The 15,629-nt window shown below is 41.5% G+C and overlaps 1 long non-coding RNA gene across 1 annotated transcript in view; it reads left to right on the top strand.

Moving 5' to 3' along the window:
- LOC116670517 (uncharacterized) overlaps positions 1-11,324 on the top strand; it is a 13,641-nt gene extending 2,317 nt beyond the window's left edge. Inside the window, exons 2-3 of the long non-coding RNA XR_004327049.1 lie at positions 6,142-6,146; positions 11,311-11,324. This is a non-coding gene — a long non-coding RNA (uncharacterized LOC116670517). The remainder of the gene's footprint in view (positions 1-6,141; positions 6,147-11,310) is intronic.
- The last annotated feature ends 4,305 nt before the right edge of the window (positions 11,325-15,629 follow it).

The raw sequence follows: 15,629 nt of genomic DNA, 5'->3' as shown, positions 1-15,629 counted from the left end.
TGGATCAGAAAACCTTTTGATTCCATTTCACCTAATTTTCAAAGTGGTGCCATGCTAAATGGTGCATATGGCTGCAAAAGACTGCTCGTGGGAAGGATGCTAGCTAAATTAGCTGCAACCCATTTCTCTGATGGCCACAATCCATATGCTGCGTTCACAGTAGGCTGTGTAGCCTAACCCCATCTGGATCCGCCGAAGGAAGATGAAAGGGAAGTCAACTTTAATGTGTACTGTCTGGAACCTCCATTACGTCTGAGATGATATAAACCATAAAACGTCTTGTGTATGAATGGAACCCCATTACTCTTTTTTTTTTTTTTCTTCAATCAGTACACAGCAAGTAAACTTTTTCTTCTTCGGCATTTTCATATACATACGGTATGTTTGAACCGACGCCCCTATGGCAGTGCAAACACAAACTGAACATTGGACTTTCTGGCAGAACAGTTGCATTTCATTGCTTTGGACTGTGGAGGATGATGATGTTAAAACAAATGGTTAAACAGTGAAAAAATAGATTATAGTTTTCTTTATCATAGAGATAAAATAAAGATCAATTATCGGCCTGTTTTTCGGCAGTTTGCAGGTTATCTGTATCAGCGTTTTAGTTGCCTGAGAACCGATAAAGTAAATGAATTAAAAGGTGCGCTCCTTTGGCTCGGCTACAGCTCTGTGTCTGGCCCTCTGCTTCGGTTTCACTCACCACCACCAGTCTGACAACTCTTCTACTGGGTATTATGTAAACTGTTTCTAATTTATGAATTCCAAAATCCTATTTTTGACTTAACAATTGTCACTGTATATGTTATTGGTTCCAAATATCAGTAAAACTATAAATTTGAATTGGTATTGGCCTTGAAAAACCAGTACTGGCCAATCCCTAATATGATTGTAATTTAGTGTAGTTCATGATTCATTGGGAGGCCCCCGTATTACACTGATTAAAACCCAGACCATAAACCGGATCCCATAACATCCCTGTTTCAAGTATGGTTGTGAAACGTTGTTGCATGTTGTTCTCCCTTCATTTCCTGTCATCTCTCTACTGCCACTACTTTCTGATAAAATCCCCGCTGAGACACAGCGTGTACACTGCGGTAAAAATAGAAGTTTATAGAGAATATTGTTTTGAGGTCTTATTGAATGGATCGGAGTGAAACCCTTGTAAGGCATATAGAGTATTTTGTGTGAGGGGAATATAGTGATCCAAAAAGTGGTTGTTGTTTTTTTCTCTCTTGTTGCTCCGCTCCACCTCTTCCAGGGGTGTCACCCACTGACAAAATAAACGGGTGTTCTTTCACAATTGTGTTTCTTTCCCTTCTTTTGATACTTTTTTTTATTATTTTTTTTTCCTCTTCCCCAAAATATCAGCATGTCAACATTGTCAGGGAGACGCACTGTCCTGGTGGTCAGATCGTCCTGTAACAGAAAAGTAGCTGCTTCTATCCCCTTTTAGAAATCATACCGTTTCCTGAAAACAGAGGAATTCTTTGAAAGTGGTTTTGAGCAAACAATACATCTTCCCCTCCACCTCTCTCTATTGCAAACCAACACCGGGTGAATTCCTACAGCGCAGCTCGAAATAAACACGTTTTGGGTTACTTTTGGTTTTATGTATTACCCGTGGTCAGCAACACAATTTGTATTTGTTTTGGACAGTTAGAGGCAGTGCAGCAATTGGAACCACGTCGTTGACACATATCTTACGAAGTTGATATAGTGAACGTGTAAACAAACAGTGCTAATTAATTTACACAAGTGTTCATTAATGCAGTTTTAACAACAAATGTAACAGTAGGGCCAGTAGCATGCATTGTTATAGACCATCAGAGTGTGTGTGTGTGTGTGTGTGTGTGTGTGTGTGTGTGTGTGTGTGTGTGTAGTGTGTGACTGTACCCATAACACTCAACTCCAAAACATGTTTTTCACTACTGTGTACTGGGCACACATGAGAGGGATTGGGTCAGAACACACACACACACACACACACTGTGGTTGCCGGTTGGATCATAGAATCCACCAGTGGTCTTGCTTACTTTGGCCCCTGTGTCTTTCTTTGTTATCCCTCTCTCCATCCCTTTACTTTGTTATCCATCCCGTGGCCCATCCTCTCTCCTTACTCAACGTCTGGCTGGCTTTCTCACATGATCAAAGGCTGAACCCCTCCCTGTTTACACTCATTTTCATCATTTCATAAGAATGTGCAGGACTCCTAGCACTCCAGCTCTGTCTATCATGCACACAAGTACATGTAAAAACACTTTCATTTCAGTGCTACACCACACACACACACACACACACACACACACACACACACACACCATTTGGAGGGTGTGTGTGTTCTAAAGTGGAGTGGAATGGTTTGGTCCAGATCTTTATTTTGTTTTTAATAAACAGCCAGAATGGTGACTCCCTGAAGACGGTGTACCCTAATTTTCTTTCAATTCTTTCTTTCTTTTTTACTTCCTCACTTTCTCCCCTCAGCACTTAGCCCTGTGCTTAAACTTACTTCTGGCTCGCTCTATAAAAACAAAACCTTATGGCTTATCAAATGCTCACCATCTGTTCTGCAATCCTTCAAACTTTCCAAACTTGCTCTCACTCAGCCCTCATACCTATTACAGTCTGTTGATTCGAAAAAAAAAAGTGTTAACTACCCAAGCCCACAGCAGCTGTATTCATTTTAAGGTGGATTGCACAATATCTTGCAGTAGTGATAATGTCAATGGATAACCCCGCTGCGCTGCACGCCAGTATGAGCAAAATGAAATAATTGCTGGCCATTTTTTTTTGTTTCCCTTCAATGGGTCAAATATTCTTAAGCAGTTATCGGCCAATACAGAGAAGCTGAAATTCTCCCACAGGAAACCAGGCCAAGAACCACAATGAAGTGACTAAGGGGGCTGTTAAAAATTCTGCCTAAACTTGGAGCATTAATTGCCCCCCCCTTCTCGACAAGTTGGTATGTCATGGTTGGTACATAATATATTCCTTACGTCTAGTTTTATACAACACCAATAGAGTATCACTCTTGCCTAAAAACAAACTTTTTTAAGTTAAAGAGAGGTGGCTTAGCCCCCTTAAGACCCCTCACGGGGCAGCCTGATATATTCAGAGTATATGTGTGAGATTTTGGGGGGGGCTGAAGGATTGAATTTTCTTCAGTAAAATGTATACAGCACTTCCTTTTCCAGTTTAAATAAACCAACCACTTTCTAATCAGACAAGGCAATCACAGCGGTGAGGCAGGCAGGTATTTGCACATTCAGCACATTCAGAGTCTGAGAACACACACACACACACACACACACACACACACACACACACACACACACACACACACACACAACTCTCAAAAATGTATGTGTTCACCATTATGATTGTTGTACACACAATGAAACAAATGTACAGTAGCCTACACACACACACATCTCAAACAGCGGTAATAAAATATATGGTTAACCTCATGCTGACCTGTCTTATTGTCCACACAGTGTGACTGGACGAACGCGTCTTTGTCCCCACAACTGGGTCCCACCAACCAGCGAAACACAAGACTATCGCTCCTCTACCATACAGTACATGTCAGCGCTGTGCTTTTGTTCTGCAAGTCTCCCGTTGAGGTTACCTCTTTTCAAATCTGCTCGGAGTTTAAAACCCTTATGCGTTATTACAACAGAAGGAGTGATCGAGCCAACAGTTTTAACTTGATACATTAAATCATACCATGATCCTGGTAAGCAATCACGAGTTCCAGACCTTTGCTGCAGTTAAATAATGGTCCTTTGTCTGGAGAGGAATCTAGCACTCAGCAGTGGTGATAGCATCTGAACTTGGCAGATGCTTACAGTGTGTGTGTGTGTGTGTGTGTGTGTGTGGTGTACCATGGCCATGCAGTGTATTTAATGATTTTTTTTTGTGAAGGGTAGGTGTGTATTTTGGTCTGAGAGTGCAAATAATTTTTTGTGTATGTGTGTTAGTGTGCCCTTTTATGTGGTGTAATGCCTCAAGGATGTGTGTGTGTGTGTGTGTGTGTGTGTGTGTGTGTGTGTGTGTGTGTGCGCGTTGGCAGGGTGTGTGTTGAGCTAGTCCGGCCCCAGTGGTTTTACGATGTATATCAGACATTGCTTGGTGCAGCATCTAAAAGATCAGAAATAGAGTTGTTATTCGAGCAAAATGGTAACTGTGAGATACAGTTTCACACACGCACACCCACACACCAGTGGACTGTACACACACTCTGACAGACGGGCACGCACACACAGCGCCGGTTGCTTCTGTTCCCAGCTCTTTCCCTCTCTTGATGCATTTCTCGGTCTGCGTTGACCCCTTAACTGAGAGGTCAGATACATCTCAGGGGATGGACTCCACCGGCAGAGTTTTCCTTGAGCTGTTGACTTAGCAACTGTAATTGGTCTGAATTGAACTTCATGGAGGCATTTCATGGAAAGGTATTCACCGCAGATATTTCTGACTCTGCTGCTTGGGGGATTTCACTCTCCAATATTTTGGTTTTATTTGCCCCCTCAGGCTGTTCAAAGGAGGAATGTACATGAGTAACCGAGCTCACACAAGTATTTTCTGCAAATGTAGTGTAACGTGTTGTAAATATTTTAGACCTAAGTCTTGTTTGTTATCAAAGATAAATGTACGTCATAAAACAACCTTTCTTTCTTTCTTTCTTTATTTCATTCCTTCGAAAAAACAACAGATTCTGCACATTTCATCCAAAAGCAACACTATTTGTGTGCCCAAAGCAGAGAGAGACACACACACACACACACACACACACTGAACTGCAAGTCATGTCTCAATCAATGTAAACTGATCCTTGTCATCTGGTTTTGGTTTAGATAGAGCCCATTTCAAGACTGATTTGATCTAAGTTCACCCTGTGGTGTTTCTCTTCTTCCAAGGCCTATTTGCTGCTTTTCTACACACTGCTTTTATAGCTGCACATTATACACAAACTCACATACTTGCACCGGTAGCAAGAGGAAAGAGAGACATTTCCTGCGCACTCCTGTCACTTGACCCCATGTCTCAATATGTTAATCATTTCCTGCTGTATAATCCAATGAAATGGTTCAATTCACTGACATATTAGATTAGTCAGACTGGTGTCCATGGCAGTGGAGCTACAGCAGCACTGGATCTGGACTCAATTCAGTGGACGAGTACTTTCATCAGACTCTTACTCTTTTTTTTTCTTCTTTTTTCTTTTTTCTCCATTCATACAATTGATGTACATTTCTACCTTAAACCTTAAAACCATACAGAGGAAGTGTTTAAAAGAAAATAGCACTTTTCAGTTTGGGAGTCTAAATAGTCTTTTAGTCTTTAAACTATGACTGGCATTCCATCTAATAGTTGTGTGTAACAAAGGGACCAACCCTTTTAAAATGTAAATTAAAATGCGTCTTTTTCAAGAGTGAGGAGTATCAATATCAATTTGCTTCTTATTTAAACTTTGAACCCTACAATTAATTCCCTTGACCTCTGTCACATGTCTTCTTCCTGTCCACTTGGACTAGAAAGTAATTGGGACTCAACAAAATGGATATTTGGTCATGCTTCACAACATTAGATGACACATTGTGGTGAGGGACAGCTGCTGTGTTTCATAGCATGGAAAGTCTCCGGATGAATGGACGGAATAGAGTAGTAACAACGACAAGACTATCGAGACAGAGAATGCACACAGCTCTTGTTTTGATTGCAGTAAATTATCCACCTTCACTTCTTTACCTTTTTCTCTCTGAGTTATAATGTCCCACTTTAACTCCCCTCCAGCTCTGGTTTAACACCTCCACACATCACTCATAGCCTGTTTGCAGCACTGGGATCTGATTGGCTGGTTGTCCCTTTCATGGCCTGGTGGACAATGCTCCATCAGGCCTCAGAGGGCCTGTGGGCATGTCTGTGAATGTAGGTGTTTCTGTGGCTATGGAAAAGGAACATTGAGAGTAGAAACAACATAAAACAGAAGAGAACAAGGCAAAAAAGAAGCTTGATAGAGGGATACTCAAGAGTGGGTGAAAATAGGGGTTTGTTGTGTGGCTCTATTTTTTATAATGAGATCTGACTGCTCTTTGTTTGTCCTTCTGCACCTGGCTGCCTAAGAGGCAGATGTTGAATGAGCGTGCGTGTGTGTGTGTGTTTGTATTGCCCTATTAAGCTAATTAAAATAGCATTCCAGTTAAAATAAGCTCAGGTTATGGCACAGTGAATATTTCCGGATATTGTATACAATAACAAACACGCTGAAAGAAGTTTCCACTGGAGCGGCTGGAAGTTAATTTGCCCAGCTTAGAGGCAACTGGTCACTACCTTAAGTTATCTGTCAATAATCTGTTGGAGAGACAAAGTAAACCAGTGGCTAGCTTTTTCTCTTTTTATCTAACTTGACCTCACAGGAATACAATTACAAGGAAGTGCACACACATGTTCTGTAGGCACACAGAACATGTGTGTTCCCAGGATATGAGACGCACACCACTGACGCACACACAAATTACGGCGCTAATCTTTACGGGATATGAAACCGACTGATATAAACTGACTAGGCAGTTAAGGTGGTGCTGCCCCGCTGGCTGAGGCAAGGCCTTGCCTCAGCCAGCGGGGCAGCAGACGACGTCCCGGGACGAAAGCAGACGACGGTTACAACAATAGATGCAAAATGGTTATTGTTTTCATCTTAGACTATGCAATTTCAAAGGGCTTTGTAACCAAAAGACATACAGTATTGTCATTTTTTTCTCTCTGTTTAGGGCTCACTGGACAGGTGTCATCTTTGGCATTTAACCTAAGCAAGTAGCATAAATTGAAAATATGATAATATGAAGATGCCTGCTGATGATTGAAACAGGGTTGAGTCATCATGAAATTTGCGTGCTGTGCAACCAAAATGAGCTAAAAAAAACTATAGTTGTCCCAATCTCCTTGGGACGTAATTATCTACTTGGGGTGGTGTGATGGAGGGGCATTTAAGTTTTGAAAAGAACTTGTCTTTCGAAGTGTTAAAATGTCCGCTTGGTGAAAAGAACTTACAGTCAGGGTTGGTGCTGGGCTTCCCCTAAAAATAGAAATTCATTTAAAATCCCGCCAGACAATCCTATTACCACCCACCTCTAATTACAATACAACAAAGTGTATGTTTTGTTTGTGTGCATGATGTATGTAGAGGACATGATGTCATCAGCCAGGGTAAACAGTGAGTCATAGCTGGCCTTGGGGGGGATTTCATTAACTGGCGAACAGCGCTTATCTTTATCTCAACAATCTGAGAGCCACATGAGGATCCGGACACGGGAGGGATGAGTGGAAGGTGACTTAACAATGATGTTGAATGAAAGTTGTGCAGATATTTATAAAGATATCTAAAGACTCTTCAGAAATTTAAAAAAAATGTAGTGATAGAGGGAAAGATGGAGATGATGATAACGAGAAGAAGGGGAGAAAGCAGCCGTGATGTCTGTATTTTCAAAACGCAGAACTCAGCCCCTTCTTCCTTCTCGTGTGTGTGTGTGCGTGTGTTTGTGTGTACAGGAGAGAGGGAGAGAAAAACTGAGGGAAAATATGACAGGAAAGAAATAAAGAGGGCCCGAGAGCAGAATGGTCAATTTCCCAAAGGAAGAGGGGGTAAATTAGTTTCCCTTTGCCAACAGAGCTCTTTGACTGAAGCTTATAACGAGACCTACAGCGGACATACACATCGTCACACACAGAGATGCACGTACTGAGGCACAGATCCCTCATCCTCTGCGACAACAAGTTCTACTGAAGTATAAAAATGTTTCTCTCGGATATTAAAAATGATCTATCCCTTCTTTCCCATTAGTTTTTCTAATCGCTCTTCTCTCACGCGGTTCCTGTGGCTGCAAATGAATTACACCGTTATGGAGACGCTGTTGCCTGGTGCAGTGCTTGACGGATGGTACATGGTAAAAACACGCAATTAGTGACTCTTAAAATGCGATAGTTCTTGAACCTGCATGGTGAGCTTCTTACTCTACGTTGGTTGCTTTGCAATCGAAGCAAAGCTAAACCAAAAGAAGTGGAAATGTTGTTTAGCCATATTTTGACTTATTTTGTGTGTGTGTTTGTGAGCTGGAGGGCAGAAAAGTGAATTATGCTGCAGGAACATCAAGTCCTCATATCCAAATGATTTATGATGTTAGAGAATTTCAACATTTTCAGCTCCACTTTGGGAAAGGTATTTTTAATTTAGGCTTCTAAAACTGTGTTTAAGGTCGGAGGAAATATCTATTTCATGGTTGAAAGAAACTAAGGTTGGCTAATTAGTTTAATAGGAGATGGGACACAAAGTCTTCTCTTTGGTGTCCAAGTCACACACAAGTCTCACACACACAAATTACCGAGTCACTTGTGAGAAATACATTTTAAAACAGATTTTTTTAGATGAGGACAGTCTCTTAAGAGAGTGTGTGTGTGTGTGTGTGTCATTGTGCATGATATAAATTCCAGCTAGCCATAGCTACTGCACTGTTTTGTTCTCTGTGAAGAATACAATTGCAAATTTTTAAAGCCATCTGTCACACCTACAGTGTACATGTTGAGTAACAAATGCTAAAAGGAATTTCACTTTATTCAGCTTCATAAACTTGGCACATAAAGTAAGGACATTTGTGTTTGGTAGATTATTTCTCTGTGGTAAGTGCTTTTTGGGCAATACATCAAATATACCGTTAGAAAGTCTATTTAGTTCCCTTTCAAATGGTGCCCCATTTTAACACATTGGGGGATGAGCAGCAGCGCTGAATATGTGGGTTGCGCCCATGAAACATTTTGCAAAATGTGTCTCCTAGCTTATTCTACCATTGACTGGTTTGGGGGATTGAAGTTTGAAGAGACAGGACATTTACACAACAATTTACGGGGGCAACTTGGGGTTGTCTTGCCCGAGGCCACTTCGACACGGGACTGCAGGGCCAGGGATCAAACCACCAACCTTCCAATTGGCAGGTGACCTCTCTACCACTGAGCAACAGCTGTCCCCGGTCGCATGTTAAGGAACTAAACACGCTTTCCAACGGTATAAGATTCATTGCCAAAAAACATTGTTGCCACAGAGAAATGATCTACCAAACAGATGTCCTTACTTTTTGTGCTACGTTTAGTCGCCATTAGGCATCTTTTCCATGCTGTGTGACAATATCACATACTGTATTATTTTTGTCTGCTCACTTCACTCAAGCTACATTCATTGACACCGGATACAGTTTCCATATCCCACACACAATGCTCGAATTAAATTAAATTCAGGAGCTTAAATTCATCCAGACCCAAGACAATAAATTCACTGTCAAGAAAAACGTGATTTAAGTCAAGATTGGATAAATCTGTTACCTGACTTCTGTTTAATTGCAGCATCTGACTTTCAAAAATGTCTCTTTATGACTTCAATTTGTGTTCTGTTCTCATAAAATAAATGGGCCATAGTCATACTGTTAAGGACTTTATTTGTGTGTGTGCTAATACTCAACACACACACACACACACAAACATGATTAGATTCATATATAGATTATCATTATACTGTTATTTGATTATTATATAATTTACAAAGTGCTCCTCCCATTGATAACCAAGCGGTTGCCTGACACATTTATACACACCTGCACGTGTATTCAGTGCCAACACACATGCACAGTTACCATGGTTACCCCCACAGGGTGCTCTGTAGATATCTGTGGTATAACAGATCATCTATATTTCTGAATGCTAAAGGCAATTAGAATGAACCTTAACCTAAAACACACACACACACACACACACACACTAGTTGAATCACTAGAAATCAGTCTGGACTCAAACTAAAAATGAGGCCAGTCTTCTTACCTCTTAAAAAAAGAAGGTTTTCATCCAGCAGCTGCAATCTCATTTTAGAAATATATATATATATATATATATATATATATATATATATATATATATATAGATTATTATTATTACACCACACACCACACACACAACACAACCTCTGTCTGGGCTGCATTTGAAGCTGAACCCAGTATATGAGAATAGATCTAAGATAGCTTCATCTGGGAAATGTACAAGTACTGTGTGTGTGTGTGTGTGTGTGTGTGTGTGATGGAGAATGATGAGGAGACGGCTAGGGAAGTAAGAGGAATGTGAAACATGAAAGCTGCAATAAGAACAACTGGTCACTGAGTGCAGACACTGCAGCTGATATTTGGCGTTTTCAGACCCAACAGTACTGGGGACTCCCTGGGAGGAGCTGCCCACTGGAGCTCCCTCCAGAATGACATACTTTCAAGGGCTTTTTTCTTTTTGCATTCGCAGTGGCATTAGGAACGCTGGAGGTGCTGGCTATAGTTAGCTAGCTACTGTCTGCCGTCCTCCCTGCAATGAGGTCTTCAATCAGCATGGAGTGAGGTGGCGGTGTAGAAAGTATGGTGGAATTAGCAGGCAAGCCAGGTAGCTAGCTGACGCTTGATAACTTATTCTGTCATGCTTTCATGCTACACAGAAAATGAGCTGAAAAAAGTTTGCCTTCTATTCTGTGACAAGAGTGTGGATGAAGTTGTTCAATTTTACTATTTTAGAGGCTGGCTATAGTGAGCAGTTCAAAAATGGTGTTTGCCGGCGCTGCATTGTCTTGAGATCGATCGATCATCGACATACACTTTTTTCTGGACCAATCACTGTACATAGTTCCTCTTGTGAGAGAGGAGAAAGTCACTCAAAAGGCATCCTAAGAATTACAATTGTTTGCAGTTCTTGAGAAGCAGACACAAAAAAGGGGTTTTAAGAATTGTGTTTTTGAACTATGAAAAAGTTCCTCTGGTCCCAAAACCTCTATTGTCAGGTGTGTGTGTGTGTATTGTGTGCACACATGCTTGCCAGGATGATTAACAATGCTCCTTATTCTGCCCATCTATTCCATTCATCCACCAATACAAAACAAAGATAATCATACATTTCAAAATGCTTTGTATTACTCGTTTGCTTGTGTTTTTGCCTCTGTTTCATTTCTCAATTTCTCTCCTCATCACTCCATCCCTCACTTTTTCCTCCATCTTTCTAAAAGTGTAAGCACTGAACAGGCTCGGCAGTTTCCCCTTGGCTGAATTACGTCCATGCAGGGAGACATTAATTATGTTTAAAAGCACCAGCTCTCGCTCCTGTGGTGGAAGTGGCTGTTAATCATGTCTATACAACAAATAGTCCCCATATAAACACACTCATACACACACAGCACCCAAACACCAATCGATACACATTCACAGTTGTAAATCTAAAATGTGCGCATGTACACACTATCAGGCTGGTTTGAGTTACTTGGCTGTTTCTGCTGTGCTTCAGAAGCTGTTTATTGGGCCTGTTTTGTGTGTGTGTGTGTGGGCGGGCGGGCAGGCAGCTGCTGAGCCGAAGCACCAGTAATAACCCAATCATTAAAGCACCTGTGGGAACGGCCAGGCTCAAAAGAGCTGCAGAGGTTCATGGAACGGGACCTGTGGTGCTTCAAAGAGACTTCAGAAACTTTGGCATTTACTCACTGCAATGCCAATTAGCGGTGTGTGAGCCTCTCTGGGTTTTGCCTTTTGCAAACAATGCCTGCGTCAAATTGTAACACAATGAGAAAGATAATGTTTAGAGAACCTTGCAAAGGGTATTCCATAACCATAATTGTTTTCAGAGGCAGAACATTTTGTATTTATTCTTCATTTTAAAGTTTGTCTCTAAACCTGCAGTAACTGATTTTTTTTAGCCACTTGGGGGCAGCAATACAAAGTTCTGAACATCTTATTGACCTTTTATGTCGATATGGCAAACTTGTTTGCAAACAGTTGCTTATTTTTACCTCCAGTAGTTACTGGGCAACGTTGGAGTCGTGTTTCTGGCCACCTGGCATATGTAAGTCCAATATTGACTGTCTTTTAACCCTATGTTTTGGTCTCTACCAACTTCTGAGGGAAATTATCTTCTTTAGCTGCTAAATGCTGCCCTATCTTGCATAGGCATCAGATCAATGAGATGAACTAGAGTCTGTTTTCTCTGGATTACTTTGGCTTCTGAAACAGCAGTTGGTCTTTCAATTCAAATAAATAAACTCTCTTCAACAACTTTAAGGACAGTTTTGTTTAACTCCCGTTGGCAGGGTTAGAACATGTGAGTGAAAAGCTACATTGTTTCGCTGTAAGATGAAAGATTGAGTTTATCTTTAGGTATATATTTTTTAAATCATGTCCTGCAGACGGACTCCAAGAAAGAGGACTGCAGAAAAAACAGGACAAGTCCTGCTCAATCTAGCCCTCTTTCCAAACTCACCCTGTCTGTCTGTGTTGCCCTCTTTATGTGTTTCTCCAAACTCGTTTGTCATTCTGTTGCTTCTGTTCTTACTCTCTCATCTCCTCTTAACTCATCACTTTCACATTTGTCTCACTTTCTCTCCTCATTTGGCCTTTGCACGTTTTCTTAAACCCCCCCCCCCCCACACACACACACAGTTCTCCAGCCTCCATCCCCCTCTACCACAGACGTGGCAGAGGGAGTAGCAGAGAGGGAGGCTAGAGATTGTGTTGAATAATACATTCCCGTTAGAGCGGAGCCGTGGAGGCTGACATGGATGGAGGAGAGACTATTGAACTGTATAAAGAGTTTTGATATCGGGTGAAAAATGGAGCATTTTATTACGATGAGGTATGAGCAGGCAGGTTAGTCACGGAGTTGAAATATGATATTTGATAAATCTATAAGATTCACAAATGCAAAACGGAAAAGCGTAGCAGCTCATCATTTTTAGATGCACGTGAGTATCTAAATGTGTACACAGACCACTTTCATCCACCCCGTCGTGTGTGTGTGTGTGTGTGTGTGTGTGTGTGTGTGTGTGTGTGTGTGTGTGAGCGTGCCTGTGGGACATCAGGAAGGCGTAAATGTACATGCCAACTTTCTTAAGCCGAGTGGCGTGTTATCTGTACGCTTTTTGAGCTATCCGCATGTATGTCTGCGCTGCATAGACCTGGCGTACACATACACGCCACTTGTTGTGTTCTCGGGAGAAGGTGTTATCGCGAGAAGAAGGCTATGGTTGACTTTAGAAAAAGAAGAATGGGGTTGGCTTTAGTAAAAGAATGCAACGGTTGAGTTTAGGAAAAGAAAAACGGGGTGGGCTTTAGTAAAAGAATAATGCAACCGTTGAAGCAAAGTCACACACGTGTCACACACAAGACAAGGAAGCGTCACACACGGTCAAACACAGGACCCAGTCCCCGGTCTTCTGAGTGAAAGTCCTGTGTTTTACACATCCTCCACCCCGACCAACCTCCCTATGTGGAGTTTAGCCCTTTGATACTACTCGCTACGGCATAAATTAACACGCAATCGCAAGGTAATGTTAGTAAATGGAGCCCAAATGGCATTGTAATTCATGCTAAAAAACGAGTATGCGTCTTTATAACACGCCAATAATGGCACACGAATTAACGTGTTATATATACACCATTGTGTGTGTGTGTGTACTCCTGCAGGTTCAGATCTGACAAGTAAGAGGGGTCACTCCTGCCCTGTGGCCCAGTGACCTCATCAGACAATGTTGAATTATGGGTAGTGGCACTAAGGTCTCGCAGCTGTCTCTCTGCTCAGGGCGCAGTGATAGTGAGTCATCTTTCAGTCACACACACTCACACAGCCGCTGGACTGCCGGGTAGGTGACATTTAGCTATGGAGGAAAAAGCTGTGAGCTTGAAATAACAACAAAGCTGCAGCCATAATGGTATCAAACGTGCTGCAGCATACTGCAGAGTGGAAGTAGCAAGTAGTAGATCTACTTTTAAAGTGGACTTAGTTAGTCTGCCCCGCAACATTTTGAGTGTTCTTTTTTTTTTTTAACATAACACTTTTATTGTCAGTTGACCATTGCTTAATGCTTATCTCCATCCCATCCCTGTATCATGTCTTCCATTCTTGCACAGCCCACATTCGGTTAACAGTGTCGGTGGTGGCAGGTTTACCACTCAACATTCAACAATAGTTAGACAATAAAGCAAACATTAGCTTTGCAAGTTGTTTGACAATGCTGCCTCTCAGATCCCTGCTAAAGGGTTTATAAATTTTCCAGCTACATGTCATGCTAAAAGACTGAGGCTAAAGCGGCATGCATGCAACATGTCTATAGCCTAGTACTAGTAGATGAGTAAAAATATGTGACTTATTTTATTCTAATACATCCTTTTTTGGCTAGTTAGCTTACAAATGCTTGACAGAGGGTTACATTTTAAAAGTTTCAAGAGTAATGGCTGATGAGGACTAACTGTTGTGTTAGGTTAGGGTTAGATGTAATGCAATCTTTTGGTAATATGCTGAAACAAAAATGTTGCCAAATGCAAGAAAGCGCAGGACAGAGATGGTAACATTGAACTTCTAACCCTAACTAATGTAGTTAGTTAGTTAGTAATGAGCTTCAGTCTGCCTCAGTCTTTTTACTTCTGTGTTTTGCTTGTGTTTTGTTTGTATTTTGTAAGATGTTTTGGTTCAAAATTACTTTTTGTGATGGATGGTGGAAGTCACTCCCCGATGTAAGTCAAGTGCAGATTTGAGTCACGCAGCCTCAGATTTAGACGGTTTACGGCATTACGTGTCATACTAATATTTGTGAAATCCATGAAACTTTTCTCATTACAAACAAAAATAGAAGATGGGAATCATTTCAGAAACATTTTAGCTATCTATGATTGTTTGATTGCTAACGTTAGCTCAAAACGCCATTTAACTGACAGTCTTTGTTGTTTTTGATGCTAACTTGTAGCCAGCATGGAACGAACATGGTTAAGTAGGTCCATTTTAACTGGGTTGACAGAATTACAGAAGTCTCTCGTTAGCATCCTGTATGCTACTTGTCGCAAATTGGCGCAACTCACAGTTTCACTTGTCGCAAAGTAACGCATGCACGACTCAAATCTGCACTTGACTTACATTGGGGAGTGACAGTGGGTATTCTCTTAACTTCTAAAGAGCAACAAAGATGGCTGCCACAAGAAACAATGCTACTGCAATGGACAAGAAGCTGGATAAAATGCCTTCAGAGGGCACACTTGAAGCTGTCCCGTTATGACCTAACTATGCTGGTCAGAGTGAATAAGTGAACACAAACCATGAAGCCCTACTGAAATCACACAAATGAAAATGTGTGGTTTCAACAGACGCACACGCACACATGCACACACAATGCAGCTACATAAATACTATCTATGGCAAATGACATGACTATCTGCTGAATATTTGATCAGACCGCAACAAAGGCTTAATAATTTAGTAGCAGGCCTGACTCTCACTGCCTGTCTCTTTGGAGATAAATGGTGGGCGTGAAAAATGTCACATGCCTAGAAGATGTCCGACACCTGTCTAAATATGACAGCATTATGTTTGACCGACATGCCCTGACGTACCTACACCATCACATCACATCACTCAGACCACATTCTTATGGCTGTGTGTGCACGTGTGTGTCCTGGGCCACATTAAGGACCGACAGGTGCTGCCTGCTCCTGTATCCACGGCTCTCTGGAGGTCTGTAACTCACGGCTGCCAGAAAAAGGCAGCTGCGCTGGTAGGCAGTAACCTTAGTACTCATATTATGCTTT

The sequence above is a fragment of the Etheostoma spectabile genome, chromosome 20 (assembly GCF_008692095.1).
Source record: "Etheostoma spectabile isolate EspeVRDwgs_2016 chromosome 20, UIUC_Espe_1.0, whole genome shotgun sequence".
In the NCBI taxonomy this organism is placed as follows: Eukaryota; Metazoa; Chordata; class Actinopteri; order Perciformes; family Percidae; genus Etheostoma; species Etheostoma spectabile.
The sequence above is the reverse complement of the archived record's forward strand: the minus strand, read 5'-3'. Positions and strand labels throughout refer to the sequence as shown.